Raw genomic sequence first — 18,674 nt, forward strand, 5'->3', positions numbered from 1 at the left:
TTGCATCTGTGTTCATGAGAGACATTGATCTATGATTTTTCTTTCTTGTAATGTCTCCATCTGGTTTTGGTATTAGGATAATATCATCCTCATAAAACAAGTCACTAAGTGTACCCTCTGCTTGTATTTTCTGGAAGAGGTTGTAGGGATTGGTAGCAGTTCTTCCTTAAATATTTGGTAGAATTCACCAGTGAAACCACCTAGGCCTGGTGTTTTCATTTCTGAAGGTTATTAATTATGGGTTAAATTTATTCAATACATCTATTAAGACTATCAAGATTATTTATTTATTCTTGTGTGAGTTTTAGTAAATTGAGTCTTTCAAAGAATTGTTCCATTTTATCTAAGTTATCAAATTTGTGAGCATAGAGTTGTTTATAGTATTCCTTTATTACCATTTTAATGTCCATTGCATCAGTATTGATGGCCCCTCTGTCATTTCTAATATCAGTAATTTGTGTCTTTTCTCTTTTTTATTCTTAGTAAGCTTGGGTAGAGGTTTATTAATTTTCAATAAACCAGCTTTCGGTCTTGTTGATTTTCTCTTTCCACAAAATAGAGTGCGTTCTGTTTTCAATTTCACTGGTATCTGCTTTAATTTTTATTATTTGTCTTCTGCTTGCTTTAGCTTTATATTGCTTTTCTTTCTCTAATTTCCTAAGGTGGAAGCTGGAAGCTTAGATTATCGATTTTAGATATTTCTTCTTTTCTAATATATGCATGTGAGGTAATACATTTTCCTTTAAGCATGGTTTTCACTATAAGTCACAAATTTTGATAAGCTATATTTTTAGTTTAATTTAGTTTGCAATATCTTTTTTCTTTTTTCTTTATCTTTTTTTTTTTGAGACAGAGTTTCACTCTGTCACCCAGACGGGAGTGTGGTGGTGTAATCATGGCTCACTGCAGCCTCCCAGGCTCAAGCAATCCTCCCATCTCAGAATGGCCAAGTAGCTGGGACTACAGCCATACACTACCATGCCCAGCTAATTTTCATTTTTTGTAGAGACAGGGTCTCACTATACGGTCTGGGTTGGTCTCAAACCCCTAGGCTCAAGTGATCCTCCTGCCTCAGCCGCCCAGTGTGCTGGGATTACAGGCATGAGCCACTGTGCACAGCATACTTCACAATATCTTTAAGTTTTCCTCTTTGAGCCATGTGTTATTTAGAATTATGTTGTTCAATCTCAAATACATTGGGATTTTCCAGCTGTCTTCTTGGTATTGATTTCTATTTCAATTTTACTGTGTCCTTGGGCATATTTTGTGTCATTTTTAGTCCTTTAGATTTGTTGAGGTATGTTTAATAGTCCAGTGTGTTGTCTGTCGTGGTGACTGTTCCATATGAGCTTAAGAATAATACATATTCTGCTGTTGTTTGATGAAGTATTCTGTAAACATCAATTAAATCAGTTTACTGATGGTTCTGTTCAGTTAAACTATTTTTACTGATTTTCTGCCTGCAAGATCTGTCAATTATTGATAAAGGTGTGCTGAAGTCTCCAACTATAATAATGGCATTATCTATTTCTCCTTGCATTTCTACTCGTTTTTGTCTCTGTATTTTGACGCTCTCTTGTTAGGCACATACACGTTAAGGATTGTTATGTCTTCCTGGAGGATAGAGCTCTTCTCATTAAGTAATGCCTTTGACAATTTTCCTTCTGAAGTCAGCTTTGTCTGAGATTAATATAGCTACCCCAGCTTTCTTTTGATTTGTGTTAGTATAGTTTCTATTTTTATTAATCTTTTTTTTGTTTTTTTTTCTTTGGCTTCTTTCGATATTTTCTTTGTCTTTGATGTTTTGCAGTTTGAACACGATATGCCTAGGTACAGATTTTGGGGAGTATTTATCCTATTTGCTCTTCTCTGTGCTCCTTGTGTCTCTGGTGGAAGTCATTCTATGGATCTGTCATTCATTTTTAAAAATTTTCAGTCATTATGACCTCAAATATTTCTTCTGTTCCTTTTTCCCTTTCTTCTCCTCCTCATATTCCCATTGCATGTATTTTACATCTTTGGCAATTGTTTCACAGTTCTTGGGGTGTGCTGTTCTATTTATTTCATTCTTTTTTTTTCTCTTTGCATATTTGTATGAGTAGTAGTTTCTATTGACCTTTCTTCAAGCTCGTTCATTTTTTTCAGCTGTGTCCAGCTATTGATGAGCCCATGGAAGTCCTTCATTTTTGTTAGTGTTTTTTTAATATATATTTGGCATTTCCTGTGGATTTTTTCTTAGAATTGCCATTTCTTTGCTTATATTACTCATCTGTTCTCACGGGATGTCCAGTTTTTCCATGAGAGCCTTTAGAATATTTATTTTCATTATTTTAAATTACTGGTCTGATAATTCCAAAATCTCTGCCCTATTTGAGTCTGGCTTTGACACTTGCTCTGTCTTTTCAAAATTTCATTTTTGCTTCTTAGTACGTCTTCTAATTTTTTGTTGAAAGCAGACGTGATGTACTACATAAAAGGGAAATGAGTCAAACAGGCCTTTGATGTGAGGTTTTGTGTTTGTTTATCTGGGCAAGAGTTAGGCTGTTTATTCTTTGCTGTAGCTATAGGTGTCAGAGGCTAAAATTTCCTCTGGTACTTGTTTTCGTCTCTCTTGTTATCTTGGGCTTTCCCTGGAGACTTTTTCTTTAATAAGGACTGAGACAACGTAGTTCTTCCTATTGTAATCCCCTAGGAGTATATTGAGGCCCTGCTGATGTCATGATAAGGGGTAGGGGTAGGGGAAGTATTCAATAGTCCTATGATTAGGTGTCAGTCTTTTTTTTTTTTTTTTTTTTTTGAGATAGAGTCTTGCTCTGTCGCGATCTTGGCTCACTGCAAGCTCTGCCTCCCGGGTTCACATCATTCTCCTGTCTCAGCCTCCCTAGTAGCTGGGACTACAGGCGCCCGCCATCACGCCCGGCTAATTTTTTGTATTTTTAGTAGAGATGGGGTTTCACCGTGATAGCCAGGATGGCCTCTATCTCCTGATCTTGTGATCCACCCACCTCGGCCTCCCAAAGTGCTAGGATTACAGGCGTGAGCCACCGTGCCTGGCAGGTGTCAATCTTTAAGAGAACCAGTGCCTTGGGCTGGGACCTTCACAAGTACTTCTCACTTCTCCCCCACCCCGACCCCTTAGATGAAAGACGGGGATGCTACAGGGAGTTGGAGCTGGGTGTTTCCCTTCCCCAGGTCAGTGAGGCTCTAGTAAAATAGTTTCCTTTGATGATGACTTTCATTAAAGAAAAATGAATGCTCTGGGCATTTTTCAGATGATTACTTTCCCCGTGCTCTTGTCATAAGCAGGAGATTTTTCTCAGGTTAACTCCCTGAGAATCTATCCGTTGGGACTGCTGGAGATAAAACTCATGTAGATGTGGGAGCCTCCCTAAGACTGGCCTTCCTGGAGTTTTTATCTCTCAAGCTTGTCCGCACTGAGGCTTCAGCAATTCGTCAGTTACAGCATAAGTTCTCCTACCCTACTTCTGGGTCCAGCAGCAGGCTTCTGTTCCTGAACTTCTGCTCCAGTAAGCTGTGATTTTTTGTATTTGCCTGCATCGCCAATTTTGGGGGCAACAGTTTTCTCTGTGACCTCAATTCTCTGACAGATCTATGAAGAGTTTTTGATTTTCTGTTTGTTCAGCTTTTATCTTGTTGTGAGGATGGGAGTGGTGACTTCCAAGCTCCTTACGTGCTGGACTGGAAATCAGAAGTCTGTCCCTTTACTTTTAATCTATCTGTGTCTTTATATTTAAAGTAAGTTTTTAAAAAGACAACACAATTAGTGGGACAGTTTAATCGATAACAACCATATTTGTTTCTGTTTTCTATTCATTGGGCTTGTTCTTTTTTTCTTTAAAAAAATCTGTCTCTCTTTTTTTATGACCATCTCAATATTCTGGTTGTAATTGGGGATTTTATGTGATTCCATTTTCTCTCCTCTCTTACCATATCAATAATGCTTCTTTTTAAAATTTATCTACTGATTGTCCTAGAGTTGCAGTATATCTAAATCCACTTTCAAATAACGCTATACCACTTTATGGGTAGTACAGGTACCTTATAAAAGATTATTCCTGATTCCTCCTTCCTGTCCCTTATAACATTGTTGTAATTCTTTTACTTATTCACAAGCTATAATAATCACCCAACACATTGTTGCTATCATTGTTTTGAGCAAAGAGTTATTAGATCAGTTAAGAATAGGGAAAATAACAGATTTTATGTTGCCTTCATTTTTTCCTTCTGCAACACTCTTTTCTTTATGTAGCTATGAGTTTCCAACCTATACAATTTTCCTCCTTTCTGAAGAACTTCTAACATTTCTTGCAATGCAAGTCTATTGGCAACAAATTATTTCAGTTTATGTTTATCTGAGAAAGTCTATTTCTCCTTCACTTTTGAAGGATATTTTTGCTGGATACAGAATTCTAGGTTGGTGGATTTTTTTTTTCTTTTTTTTTTTTGAGCAACATGGCTGTTTATTTCACCTGGGTGCAGGCGGGCTGAGTTCGAAAGAGAGTCAGCAAAGGGAGATAGGGGTGGGCCCATTTTATAAGATTTGGGCAGGTAAAGGAAAATTACAGTCAAAGGGGTTTGTTCTCTGGCAGGCAGGAGTAGGGGTGGCAAGGTGCTTGGTGGGGGCGCTTTCTGAGCCAGGATGAGCCAGGAAAAGGACTTTCACAAGGTAATGTCATCACTTAAGGCAAGGACTGGCCATTTACACTTCTTTTGTGGTGGAATGTCATCAGTTAATGTGTGGCAGGGCATATTCACTTCTTTTGTGATTCTTCAGTTACTTCAGGCCATCTGGGCATATACATGCAAGTCACAGGGGATGCGATGGCTTGGCTTGGGCTCAGAGGCCTGACATTCCTGCCTTCTTATATTAATAAGAAAAATAAAACAAAATAGTGTTGAAGTGTTAGGGTGGCGAAAATTTTTAGGGGGTGGTATGGAGAGAGAGAATGGGCGATGTTTCTCAGGGCTGCTTCGAGCAGGATTAGGGGCGGCGTGGGAACCTTGAGTGGGAGAGATTAAGCTGAAGGAAGATTTTGTGGTAAGGGGTGATATTGTGGGGTTGTTAGAAGAAATATTTGTCGTGTAGAATTATTAGTGATGGCCTGGATATGATTTTGTATGAATTGAAAAACTAAATGGAATAAGAGGAGAAAAACAGATATAAAAGGTCTAAGAATTGGGAGAACCCAGGACATCTGATTAGAGAGTGCCTAAGGAGATTCAGTGTAGTCCTGCCAGCAAAGATTATGTATTTACTTCAAGAGTTTAGAGTGGCAGTTTGGGGATAGCACCAGGAGATATCAGCTGTGATGGCTTGGAGAAACAGTGTAAACTGGCAGTGTAAACAAGAGCAGGGCATGTATGAGTAGTTGAGAATGGTGAATAGGAGTATGACTAGACAGAAGGTAGTAGGGATGACAAGTTTTTTGGGGCACAGTCTAGGTTGGTCTGGTGTCTAGAATGAAACTGGGGCCTAATAAAAAGGAGCATCTATTCAGGAGCTTAAATGGGCTGTACCCTGTAGCATTCCAAGGACAGGCCTGAATTCTGAGAAGCGAAAGTGGTAAAAGTATTGTCCAGTCCTTTTTAAGTTGGTGGCTGAGCTTGGTGAGGTGTGTTTTTAATAGACCATTAGTCTGTCACTGAATACTAAGAGCCTGAAGAAATGCTTGGCTGATTTGACTAATAAAGGCCGGTCTGCTATCAGACTGTATAGAGATGGGAAGGCTAAACTGAGGAATTATGTCTGACAGAAGGGAAGAAATGACTGCGGTGGCCTTCTCAGACCCTGTAGGAAAGGCCTGTACCTAACCAGTGAAAGTGTCTACCTAGACTAAGAGATATTTTAGTTATCTGACTCCGGGCATGTGAGTAAAGCTAATTTGCCAGTCCTGGGTGGGGGCAAATCCTCGAGCTTGATGTGTAGGGAGGGGAGGAGGCCTGAACAATCCCTGAGGGGTAGTAGAATAGCAAATGGAACACTGAGAAGTTATTTCTTTGAGGATAGATTTCCACGATGGAAAGGAAATGAGAGGTTCTAAGAGACGGGCTAGCGGCTTGTAACCTACATGGAAGAGGTTATGAAATGGCGACAGAATAGAATGGGCCTGTGAGGCTGGAAGGAGATACTTTCCTTGGTCTAAGAACCATTTGCCTTGTGTGGGAAGAGATTGATAGGTGGAAGTTTCAGCGGGGGAGTAGGTGGGAGTGACTGAAGTGAAGGAGAAAAACTGGCCGTGAGGGACAGAAGTTGGAGAGCTAGCTGCTTGTCTAGCCACCTTATCAGCATAAGCGTTGCCTAGGGCAGTGGGATCTGAGGCCTTTTGATGCCCTTTGCAGTGAATGACCCCAATTTCCTTTGGAAGTAAAGCGGCCTTGAGCAGAGTTTTTATTAAAGAGGCATTAATGATGGAGGACCCTTGCGTAGTGAGAAAACCTCTTTCAGCCCATATGACTGCATGGTGGTGCAGAATATGAAAGGCATATTTAGAATCAGTATAGATATTGACACGTAGTCCTTTTGCAAGAGTGAGGGCTTGAGTTAAGCCAACTAGTTCGGCTTGCTGAGAGGTAGTGGAGGGGGGCAGAGTGGTAGCCTCAATGATAGATGTGGAAGATACTACAGCATAGCCTGCCTTTGCTGGTGAGTGGCGATTAGGCCTGGTGGAACTGCCATCAATAAACTAAATGTGATCAGGGTGAGGAACAGGAAATAAGGAAATATGGGGAAATGGGCTGAATGTCAGGTGGATCAGAGAGATACCGTCATGAAGGTCAGGTGTGGTATCCAGAATAATGTGGGAGGCCGGATTGAAGTCCGGGCCAGGAACAATGGTAATTGTGGGAGGCTCAACAAAGAGTGAGTACAGCTGAAGGAGCCGGGGAGCAGAAAGTATATGTGTCAGGTGTGAGGAAGAAAATAGACTTTGGAAATTATGAGAGCTGTAGAGAGTGAGTTGAGCATAGTTTGTGAATTTAAGGGCCTCTAAAAGTATTAAAGCAGCGGCAGCCACTGCATGCAGACATGAGGGCTAGGCTAAAACAGTAAGGTCAAGTTGTTTGGACAGAAAGGCTACAGGGTGTGGTCCTGGCTCTTGTGTAAGAATTCTGACCACGCTAACCATGCCTAGGAAGGAAAGGAGTTGTTGTTTTGTAGAAGGTGCTGGGGTTTGAGAGATCAGTCGGACACGATTGGCAGGGAGAGCACGTGTGTTTTTATGAGAATTATGCCGAGATAGGTAACAGATGAGGAAGAAATTTGGGCTTGACTGAAGTAATAGGGGCTGTCTGTGAAGCTTTGCGGCAGTAAAGCCTAGGTAATTTGCTGAGCTTGATGGGTGTCAGGGTCAGTCCACGTGAAAGCAAAGAGAGGCTGGGATTAAGGGTGCAAAGGAATAGTAAAAGAAAGCATGTTTGAGATCTAGAACAGAATAATGGGTTGTAGAGGGAGGTATTGAGGATATAAGAGTATATGGCTTTGGCACCATGGGGTGGATAGGCAAAACAATTTGGTTGATAAGGCGCAGATCCTGAACTAACTTATAAGGCTTGTCTGGTTTTAGGACAGGTAAAATGGGGGAATTGTAAGGAGAGTTTATAGGTTTTAGAAGCCCATGCTGTAGCAGGTGAGTGATAACAGGCTTTAATCTTTTTAAATCGTGCTGTGGGGTGGGATATTGGCGTTGAGTGGGGTAAGGGTGATTAGGTTTTAATGAGATGGTAAGGGGTGCATGATCAGTCGCCAAGGCGGGAGTAGAGGTATCTTATACTTGTGGGTTAAGGTGGGTGGGATACAAGGGGAGGATGTGAAGGAGGCTTTGAACTGGGGGAAAAGGTGGCAATGAGGTGTGGCTGTAGCCTAGGAATAATCAGGGAAGCAGATAATTTAGTTAAAGTGTCTTGGCGTAATAAGGGAACTGGGCAGGTGGGGATACTAAAAAGGAGTGCTTAAAAGAGTATTGTCTAAGTTGGCACCAGAGTTGGGGAGTTTTAAGAGGTTTAGAAGCCTGGCCATCAATACCCACAACAGTTACGGAGGCAAGGGAAACAGGCCCTTGAAAAGAAGGTAATGTGGAGTGGGTAGCCTTCGTATTGATTAAGAAGGGGACGGACGTACCTTCCACTGTGAGAGTTACCCAGAGTGTCTGTTATGGTCCTGTAGGCTTCCGAGGCGATTGGGCGGTGTCAGTCTTCAGCTGCTAAGCCGAGAAGATCTGGGAAGGAGTCAGTCAGAGAGCCTTGGGCCAGAGTTCCAGGGGCTCTGGAAGTGGCTGCCAGGTGAGTTGAACAGTTCGATTTTCAGTGGGGTCCTACACAGATGGGATGCGGCTTAGGAGGAATCCCAGGCTGTGGGCATTCCTTGGCCCAGTGGCCAGATTTCTGGCACTTGTAGCAAGCTCCTGGGGGAGGCAGGCCTGGAGGAATGCCTGGCCACTGCAGTTCAGGCATTTGGAAGGTCTTGTGTGCTGGAGATATGGCTGGGGTTTGTCTCACAGTGGAGGCAAGGAATTGCAACTTTTTTCTATTATTGTACACCTTGAGGCAAGGTTAAGTCCTGTTGTGGGGTTTGAGGGCCGGAATTTAATTTTTGGAGCTTTATTTAATGTTGGGAGCAGATTGGGTAATAAAATGCATATTGAGAATAAGATGGCCTTTTGACCTTTTAGGGTCTAGGGCTGTAAGGCATCTCAGGGTTGCTGCCAAAGGAGTCATGAGCTGGGCTGGATTTTTTATATTTGATGAAAAAGAGTCTAAATGCTAACTGGTTTGGGAAAGGTTGGATAAAGAAAAAGGAGTATTAACCTTGACTATGCCTTTAGCTCCAGCCACCTTTCTAAGAGGAAATTGCTGGGCAGGTGGGGGAGGGCTAGTCATGGAACGAAACTGTAAGCCGGACCAGGTGTGAGGAGGGGAGGTGATAAAAGGATTATAGGGTGGAGGAGCAGAGGCTGAGGAAGAATTGGGACCTAGCTAGATGTCAGATGGGTCTGTAGAAAAAGGAAGATTAGAAAGACTCAGCGACGCTTGGGGTTGGGACTGAGGGGACAGGTGGGAGGGAAAGGAGGAAGATTTGGGACAAGTTGCATTGGGCACAGAGACTAGGAAGGGACTGATGTGTAAAAGAATGCCTGGATGTCAGGCACCTCGACCATTTGCCCATTTTACGACAAGAATTATTTAGATCTTGTAGGATAGAAAAATTGAAAGTGCCGTTTTCCTGCTATTTGGAACTACTGTGAGTTTGTATTGGGATCGAGCTTCATTGCAGAAGAAAATAAGATGCTTAGATTTTAGGTCAGGTGAGAGTTGAAGAGGTTTTAAGTTCTTAAGAACACAGTCTAAGGGAGAAGGAGGAATGGAAAAGCAGGACTTGCTGCTATGGGTGAAGGAGAAGGGGTTGAGGTGTACTTGCCCCTGCCCCAGAAGAGCAGGACTTGCCACTAAGGGTGAAGGAGAAGGGGTTGAGGGGTACTTGCCTCTGCCTCAGGAAAGCAGAGAAGGGGTAGAGACAAGGAGAGAAGGGGTTGGGGTACTTGCCCCTTCCCCAGAAAAGCGGGACTTGCCGCTAAGGGTGAAGGACCAAGGCAGGCATCCTTGCGTGGTCTGACACCTCTGAAATGTGTGTGAATAATCAGAGAGGCGTCCCTGCAATGATTAAACACCAAGGGAAGGCTGCCTTCCCGAGTCCGTGACCAGTGCCGGAGTTTTGCGTCCACAGATAAAACGTGTCTCCTTTGTCTCTACCAGAAAATGAAAGGAATGGAAATTAAGAGAAGGGAGAGATTGAAGAGTAGAAAGGAGAAAGTGGTTGAGGGATAGTGAGAGAGGTTGGAGAAGAGAGTAAGAAGAGGCCGCTTACCAGATTTAAAATTGGTGAGATGTTCCTTGGGCTGGTGGGTCTGAGGACCTGAGGTCGTAGGTGGATCTTTTTCACGGAGCAAAGAATAGGAGGACAGGGGATTGATCTCCCAGGGGAGGTCCCCCGATCAGAGTCACGGCACCAAATTTCATGCGCGTCCGTGTGAAGAGACCACCAAACAGGCTTCGTGTGAGCAACGTGGCTGTTTATTTCACCTGGGTGCAGGCGGGCTGAGTCCGAAAAGAGAGTCAGCCAGTTGGTGGATTTCTTCTTATTTTTTTAATGCTTTCACTATTTCACTCCATGCACTTCTTACTTGCATGGCTTTTGAAAAGAGGTCCTATGTATTTCTTATCCTTTTTCCTCTATAGGTAAGATGTTCCTCCCCTCACACTCTCTTCCCCCAGCTTCTTTCAAGATCTTCTCTATGTCTTTGGTTTTCTGAGTTTAAATATAACATGCCTAGGTGTATTTTTTTTGGTATTTATTCTGGTTGGTGTTCCTGGATATGTGGCAGCTAAAACCAAGCTGGTGGCCATGAGGGATGGGGAATAGCATCACATATATGACAATTTAGAAAGATGAGTCAATTGAGCAAAATACGAAAGAAGAAAATTTCAACATACTATAATATCTTCATTCAGAATGAAAACTCTTATTACCAGTTGTATATATTTCTCAATTTTAATATATATAAGATATTTTATTTGCTAGTCTGCTTTATCACTTATTATAAACATTTTTCTATTTAGATACATTTTATTCTAAAACAATTTTAATAAATACATAATATTTGATTATGGGATACACCAAGATTTACTTAACCCATTCTCTTCTACTGGACATTTAAGCTATTTTCAATTTTTCATTGTTTTATGAACACTTACTGCAATGTTTATTCTATTAGCTAGACATACACAGTCTCACTTAAATAAATAAGACTATTTATAGCCGGCCTTGTCATCAATGCAATTTGTTAAGAACACTTTCCTAGATGCATATGAAAGGTTTGCATGTTCTTAAGGATTTTAATATGCATTTATTAATCATTCTTCAAATTATCTTCCTACCAGCAGTTTATGAATACCCCACAGCACCCATATTAAGAACTATCTACTCACCACAGAGTATTATCTTTGTATTTAATCTTTGCTAGGCTGATAGCGAAACAATGTTATCTCATTGTTTTAATTTTTTATTCTTTGGTTATAAGTGCGGTTGAATGTTTCCTTGACTACATTGATTGACTCCTCTAGTCATGTATTCTGCCCTTAGGACTAGGGGTAGAGTCAGCCTCATCTGAAACAGATGGACTGAGAGAAGGGAAGTGGGGGTGCCTCAGCTGAACATTGAGATATTATTATCTATGTGGGGCAAAAAGGCAAAACTTCTACCACAAAGAAAGCAAATAAACCTTCTCAGCTCAAGCCTGTAATCCCAGCACTTTGGGAGGCCGAGGCGGGTGGATCACCTGAGTTCAGGGGTTTGAGAACAGCCTGGACAACATGGTGAAATCCCATCTCTACTAAAATTACAAAAATTCACCGGGCATGGTGGCACAAGCTTATAGTCCCAGCTACTCAGGAGGCTGACACAGGAGAATCACTTGAACCTGGGAGGCGGAGGCTTCAGTGAGCCGAGATCACGCCACCGCACTCCAGCCTGGGCAAGACAGAGCAAGACTCCATCTAAACAACAACCACAACAACAACAAAAAACAAAAACAAAAAACCTTCTCTCTTTCTCTCCACCTAATCAGGCTCACTAAATCCATCTAGGACTCGTTTTCTTATATGTATGGTCCTTGGCTGGCATTGGCAGAAAATGGGTAGCTAGCCTTGTCATCAATGCAGTGCCATACAGTACATATTTATTGATTATACACGATGGGCAAGAAACAACAGTGGTGCTGGAGGGGAAGGAGGAGGATATCCAGAGGTTTTACACATGGTTTCACCCCTCAGTGAGTTCTCAATATTTGAAAGAGGTGGAAACAACCACAATTCAAAGCAGAAATGAAGTGAGGACTAAATGCAGGTATAATAACCTGAAGAGACAAAACTGGGGTGCAGGTGGGCCATTCAAGGAAAGCTTTGCAAGGCAGCACTCAGGCTGAGCCCTCCACACTGAGCTGGTTTTCCATAGGTGGAGAGAATGATGATTCTCTCACATGAGCCCACGGCATTCAATATACTGTTTCCAAATCCTTTCTCGCAGAGCTCCGTGCAAATGACGACTTGTAAATTATAGGGAATTAATTGCATCATTTATATTCCCTGCAGATCCAAGCCAGATCTGGTCTCAGCCTCTTTAAAGCAAACAGCGCGGCCACATTCTTCCCGTATGGCAGATGCCACTTCTTTCAGTTATTTAAGCTCATTTGGATGGGTTGCTGGGGCCCGGGCTGCCAGGCCTCAGCACTCTGTGCAGGCCCATTCCTGGGGTCACTGGGGGCAACTGGAAGGCAGGTCAGGCAGCGCCAGGCCAGCAGCCCCAGCTGTGTTTGATCTGATTCCAACTGGGAAAGAGTCTTTAGAAAACAACCTTCCTCGTAGTTACCGTTTTTAATTTCTCCTGAAATATTGACAGGGGAAGGCTCTGTGGAAGAAAAATGAGCCTTGAGAGATTATTCACTGACACAAGGCGCAGTCATGCTCACGGCCAAGCCAGGTTGCCTTATCACGGGCTGCTCTATCCATTCCCCTGCCCAAATTCCCATCAATAACCCACTAACAATAACAAATTGCTACATGACACCCTCAACATTCTATTGGGACTAAGCACCTGAAGAGGTGTTTGCAGTAAATTGGACTCCTCTCCTTTCCTTTCCTGTTCATATTTCACAGAGTCCGCAAATATTTATGGAGTACCCGCTTTGTGCCAGACACTGAACAAGACCAAGAAGGCCCCCTCCTCACGTGAGGCTGACATTCTATGGAGGGGCCCAGACCCAAGCAAAGAAAAAGAAACTCAGCATCTCAGACAGTGGACACAAAATGGGGTCACAGAAGAGGAGCTAACTGCGAGGAAGCTATTTCCTACTGAGTGGTCAAGGTTGACCTCTCAGGAGGCAACATCTGAGTCATAACTTGAATGAAGAACAGGAATGAACTATGTGAAGAGCCAGGGGAAGAACATTCCAGAGAGAAGAGACAAGCCAGGAATGTTGGAGGCGAAGAGAAGCGCACGGAGCTGAATTGCTGTGAGCCAAGGAAGGGGTGGTGGCATCTGAGTACATTCTGTTTCCCGGCCCTGTTCCTCTGCCGTCTTCCCTCCTCCTCCCTTCAACCCCTTTCCTCATCCCTGTCCCTTGTCCCTTGCTCAAGTCAACAAGATTTCTCTCCGTCAGCTCCTCATTCTGTACCTTCCAAACTCATAGACTTCTGGGAGTCCAGGATATTGTGTTTTTTTTTTTTTTTTTTTTTTTTTGAAAGTTTGGCTCTTGGCAAAGAGCCAGTGCTATTTCCATCTTGTGTGGAAAATATAGAATTACCGTGAATTATATTGAAAAATTAGATTCATTCACTGCTGTGATAATTTATCTCCCAATCTGTCTCAGAGAGTTAGCAGCTGGTGAGAAAATAAAATGTAATTTAGGCAAAAAAAATCTCACTTTTAATCTATGTCTGGCAGGGAGAGAGGCTATTAAGTGAGTTTACTATTTGCCAATCAGGTGGTTTTCCTTAGCACACCCTCAAATGAAATGTTGTGATAGAGACTAATGGGTAGCTTGCTCTCCTCAGATGGGCCTTGCCAGCCGTGGGCTGTAAAGTCAGGCCCCGCTTAAAACGCAAAGCTTCCTAACCGGGGCCTCCTCCTGGGGTTCATCTCCTGAGATCTTATTGGACTTGGCTCCTGTGAGAGGATGCACTTTATAGCACTGGGGTTTTCCATGACAGTTTCTGCCTTGAGAAAGGAGGAGAAACAGCCCCCAAGTTTAAGCCTTATCGACTTAAGGTGTTTGAAATATTCCTCTCCAACTTGTAATCGTGGCCATTTTTCTTCTCTGGAGTGCCTGATTATGTGCCCTGCAATGGTCCTGACATCATTGCATGAGTCAGAACACTGAGCTAATAATGCTTTGCCCAGACCGGGTCCAAACCTCCCCACATTGGTGAGTCAGCCCCTCACAGGAGAGGCCACTCCAGAACAGCAGGCTTTAAGTGATAACCAACGTCCCTTCCCCCGTAGCATCCCGTAATGTCAGGGCAGGCTTCTCCCCCTCCTTGCAAGGGATTCTGTCTTCTTGGAACAGGGCAGCATAGGGTTAATATGACCCACTTTCTTCCTGGGGAATGAATTTTCTGGGTAGTAAGGCTGGAGGGGTGGAGGTAACAATTACTGCTTTCCATTCTACCTAGCTCAGAATTCTACATCCTTGGGAAAACTGAGGTGCAATTGAGCGAGAATGTCCTAGACTGGAATCTGGACTCTAAAGATGTAGTGGAGGTTCTGCCGTTTGCTCATCATATGACCTTAGGGGAAGTCTCTTTACCTCTCTTGGCTGGAGCTGCCTCATCTATAAAGTGAGGAGCCTGGGCAAGATGGGCAAGGTCCCTTCAGCTCAGAGTTTGTTAATCTGTGAATTTGTTATTTGGGCTACACAGATGTATGCCCAGCTCCACTCTGTACACGCCAGGTGGAGCAGAGACCCTGCATCTGAGCTTGAGCCTCCCTGGGATACTTGCTCAAAGGACCCTAACTCAGGTGACTTCAGGGAATGGAGGGGAGGTTCTAACTTGGGGAGGGTGCAGAGCAGAAGGGATCATCAACTTCTCGTGGGTGACCCACATACTGGGTGCATCTGATGAGATATCACGCTGCGGTGACAGTTGGTTTCCTCAAAGCCGCTGGGACCCTCCCGACTGGAGAGTAGTAACAGGGACCCTGAGTGTGGAGGGAATTCCTAGAAGTCACCTGGCCCATCAGATGTCACTCCAGGCAGAACTGTGCTTCATCCATCTCCCCAATGATCTCACTGACTTCTTGAACATGACCTATGAGGCCAGGCATAGAGAGGAAGGGTTTGATTTAAATTCAGTTTGAACTTCCAGGAAAGCCAAAGCTCTCATCACAGATTCCACCTGCCTCACCTCTAGCCCTCCACCCTGGTCAGGTTAAAACTACTGGTGGAATATAAGAACAGGGGAGGGTGTACACTGGTGCTGTAACATGAGCAAAGCTGATAGGAATGTTAGAGGATTTTTGAAAGATGGAGGCAGATGAGTTCAGAGGGAAGGAGGGAAGACTGTTTGCATGAGAATGGGGTACATCTATTTGTTCTTCCAGCCACTCTTTACCGAACACTTTCTATGTGCCAACACTGCTCTCAGTACTGGGGATCCACAGAAGAGAATAGGAAGGACAAGATCCCTGTTCTCCTGAAGATTTTATTCTAGTTTGGAGAGACAGGCAGAAAACTAATACACAAGTACATAAACAAGATAGTTCAGAATGAGCAGTGCTGTGAGATGTGATGGGAAAGGCACATGGGTAGGCAGGCTACTCCAGGGTGGTTTGGAAAGCTTTCCAAATGAGGTGAGTTTTGAGCTAATACCTGCATGTCAGGAAAGAGTCAGTCCTGAGAAGGGCAAGGGGAAGAATATTCCAGAGAGGTTCTGAGATGGGGGTGGCCTGACACGCGCCCAGTCTATAGAAAATGGATTTGGGGGCTCCCATGAAGTTAAAGAGATCCTGGCAGAACTCCACTATTATCACCCCTGCCCCCCAACATCTCAGAGGGAAATCCTAGAGGCAAAGATGGTGTGGGCATGTCCAGGGGCATGGATGGATCCAGCCAGGGCTTAGGGAAGGTCCCCAGGGCACAGGGTCTCACTGGGCTGGGAGCCTTAGTGACCCCAGTTCCTGACAGGGACAGGGGAAGAAAGAACCACTGCCTCCTGCCTCACCAGAAACAGCCAGGCCACCTCTCTTAGGCAAAGGACCTCACAGCATCTGACTCCCCTATTTCCCACCTTCCTACCCCAAACTGCTGAGTCTGAGTTTGGACCATCCAGTACTTTTTCAGTGAACCTAATCTTCTCTCTTCTCCCTTGTGTCTGAACCTGATGTATTTTAACAAAGGCCACCCTGACAGTCTCAGCCAGAACTTTCCCATGGCAGGGTGAAGGGACAGAAAATAACCAGACATGAGGAAGGAAACTGAAGTTCAAAAGAAGAGGACCATCTGAGACATTGGATAACATGTCTCCCTAAATAGTAAAGGTACTGAAAGAAGCAAGAGATAATTTTAGACAAATTTTAATTGTCCTCTCAACGAGATTCCAAATGTCATTGCATCTATGAATCTAAAGCAGAAACTCATCCACAAAGGTATGAAGAGAGGACAAATTAGGACAGACTAGACTAGGAGATGACACAGGGTGAGGGGGAGGAGGCTGGGCTGAATTTTGGCTCCACACTTGTTGGCTCTGTGGTCTTGGACAAGTTCTAGAACCCATCAATCTCCCATAAATAGAGGATTTAAAATAGTACCTTCTTCATGGAGCGTTGCAAAGCTTAAACAAGATAACAATGTGTGAACAGCACTTGGCACAATGTCAGGCACACAAGAAGCACCCAATGCACGTTATTCTTTTTGAGAAAGTTCATGAAAATGGAACACAACTGCTTAATTTAGTGATTACAATGAAGGCAAAGAACAGCAAGTTAGATTCTTGAGGAAACCAATAGCAAAGTGGGAGGCAAGAAGGGGGAAATTCTCCCTCATTTCAAAAGAAAAGAAATGAAAGGTGAAAATATTGAGGTTTGAAAAGAAGAGGCATCAATCACAGGGCCAGTAAATTCAAGACAGATATAGGAAGTTGAGTACGTGAAGCTGGAGCAAATGAAGGGGAATTAATTAATCTTTTTTAAAAAAACAATTGGAACACATTTTCTGCTGTTTCTGCAGGTTGAAAGGACTTACTACACTACAGGAAAGGAAAACAGACTGACAACTAAAAACATCTCAGGGAAAAGATTGAATTTCAGGGATAAGGAAAATGATTTGCCAAATGTAAAAGAAAATAAAAGAAGTGTATTGCAAAGGAAGAAAATCAGACCAGCTTTGGATCTCTCCACAAAAGCAAACACCAGACAAGAAGCAGCAATACGAGAGGAAAAGCATGATGGCGAATTCTGATTGTCATTCCAGATTATCATTCCTGTGAGAGCAGCAGGGAGGTTTTCTCATTCATGAAAGGTCTCAGAGTACACTTCCCAAGGGGCTGCGATAAAAAGAATCACTTGAAGATATAGCTTAATGCTTAAGAAATGAATTATAGATAGAATTTAACACTGCAGAAGCCATAATTGAAAGAACCGTAGAATAAACTATGCAATGGAGTCACGGCAAAATGATGATCTTTAATGGAGTTTCATAATTTGCAATTTTTTTTAAAAAACCATAAAATAAGTTAATGCCAACCCAGCTCTAATAACCTATATTTCTTTTTTCTTTTAAATGAGAAATGGGAGTAATAGGAGGGAAGCAGAACTTTCCTAGATTTCTTCTCTTTCGTAAGTATTGATAAAGGTTTCTGACATGAAGTAGAGAGAATAGTCATTTTTAAATTTAAAAACAACCTTTTAGGACAAAAACAGGATATAAACTCCAAATCCTTGAGGCAAAAGGAAAGGCAAATACACAGAAAATGTATTTCCATAGAGGAACCACAAAAAAATGAAAAAAAAAAAAAAAAAGTAAGTAAGCATAAAAAGCTTAAAATAACAAAGACACCTTTTTTTATTGTGACAACAGATATAAATGAGCTAAGTTCTCTTGTTAAAATTGAAAGACTCCCAATTAAATGATGAATTGAAGTCCGTCCAAGTTGATATCACAGAAAAGTTAAAACCCTGCTCTAGGACATGAAAGGAAGTGAATTAATGTCAAAATATACCATGTTCCTTGATAGGAAGTCTCAACTTTTTAAAGATTTGATTTATTTTTAATTCATAAATAAAACAAAATTCTAATAAACATTCACATAGAATCTTTTAAACCATGGCAAAATGAGTTTTAAGTTATTCTGTAAAAATAAATATGGGAAAAATCCAAATAAAAATTGAGCAGTAGAATAAAGGAGGCACTTATCTTTTGATATTAAAAATACTTTAAAGGTGCATTAATTAAGAGTATGGTATAGGTGAAAGAATGAAAATATCACTGCAACACACTCTAGAAACCCCCAGAATAGACCTACATAAGTAAGGTAGTATTTCATGACACTGGGTAAAGAATAGATGATTATCATGCTGAAGTAAATTGCTAATTATTGGAAATTAATAAAATTGATCACTACATCATTCTTTTTTTTTTTTTTTTTTGAGACGGAGTCTTGCTCTGTCCCCCAGGCTGGAGTGCAGTGGCGCGATCTCGGCTCACTGCAAGCTCCACCTCCCGGGTTCATGCCATTCTCCTGCCTCAGCCTCCCGAGTAGCTGGGACTACAGGCGCCCGCCAACACGCCCGGCTAATTTTTTGTATTTTTAGTAGAGACGGGGTTTCACCATGTTAGCCAGGATGGTCTCGATCTCTTGACCTCGTGATCCGCCCGCCTCGGCCTCCCAAAGTGCTGGGATTACAGGCTTGAGCCACCGCGCCCGGCGATCACTACATCATAACCACTACCTGGATGTAGAACAAATGTTAAATGTAAAAGTACAAAGTAACTGAAATAAAATAGTAGTAAAACCAGGATAAATATTTGCTTGATCTTTGGGTGAAGAGGGGATTTCTAAACCAAAAAGCAAAGGAAGAAAAAAAATGCAATTCAAGAAAATGTAGGACT

At 42.5% G+C, this 18,674-nt stretch overlaps 1 long non-coding RNA gene across 4 annotated transcripts in view; it reads right to left on the reverse strand.

The window, feature by feature from the left end:
- LOC129469123 (uncharacterized) overlaps window positions 1-18,674 on the reverse strand; it is a 62,313-nt gene that overhangs the window by 33,673 nt on the left and 9,966 nt on the right. The window contains exons 4-5 of one of the 4 annotated variants that reach the window (XR_010117724.1): window positions 14,798-14,877; window positions 10,567-12,478 (exon numbers count right to left, since the gene is read on the reverse strand). The exons of 2 other annotated variants lie outside the window; for them this stretch is intronic. This is a non-coding gene — a long non-coding RNA (uncharacterized lncRNA). Of the gene's footprint in view, window positions 1-10,566; window positions 12,479-14,612; window positions 14,878-18,674 lie in introns of those variants that run through there. One more of the 4 variants, XR_010117723.1, reaches the window with a different exon arrangement.

Source organism: Symphalangus syndactylus, chromosome 12 (assembly GCF_028878055.3).
Source record: "Symphalangus syndactylus isolate Jambi chromosome 12, NHGRI_mSymSyn1-v2.1_pri, whole genome shotgun sequence".
NCBI classification, from domain to species: Eukaryota; Metazoa; Chordata; class Mammalia; order Primates; family Hylobatidae; genus Symphalangus; species Symphalangus syndactylus.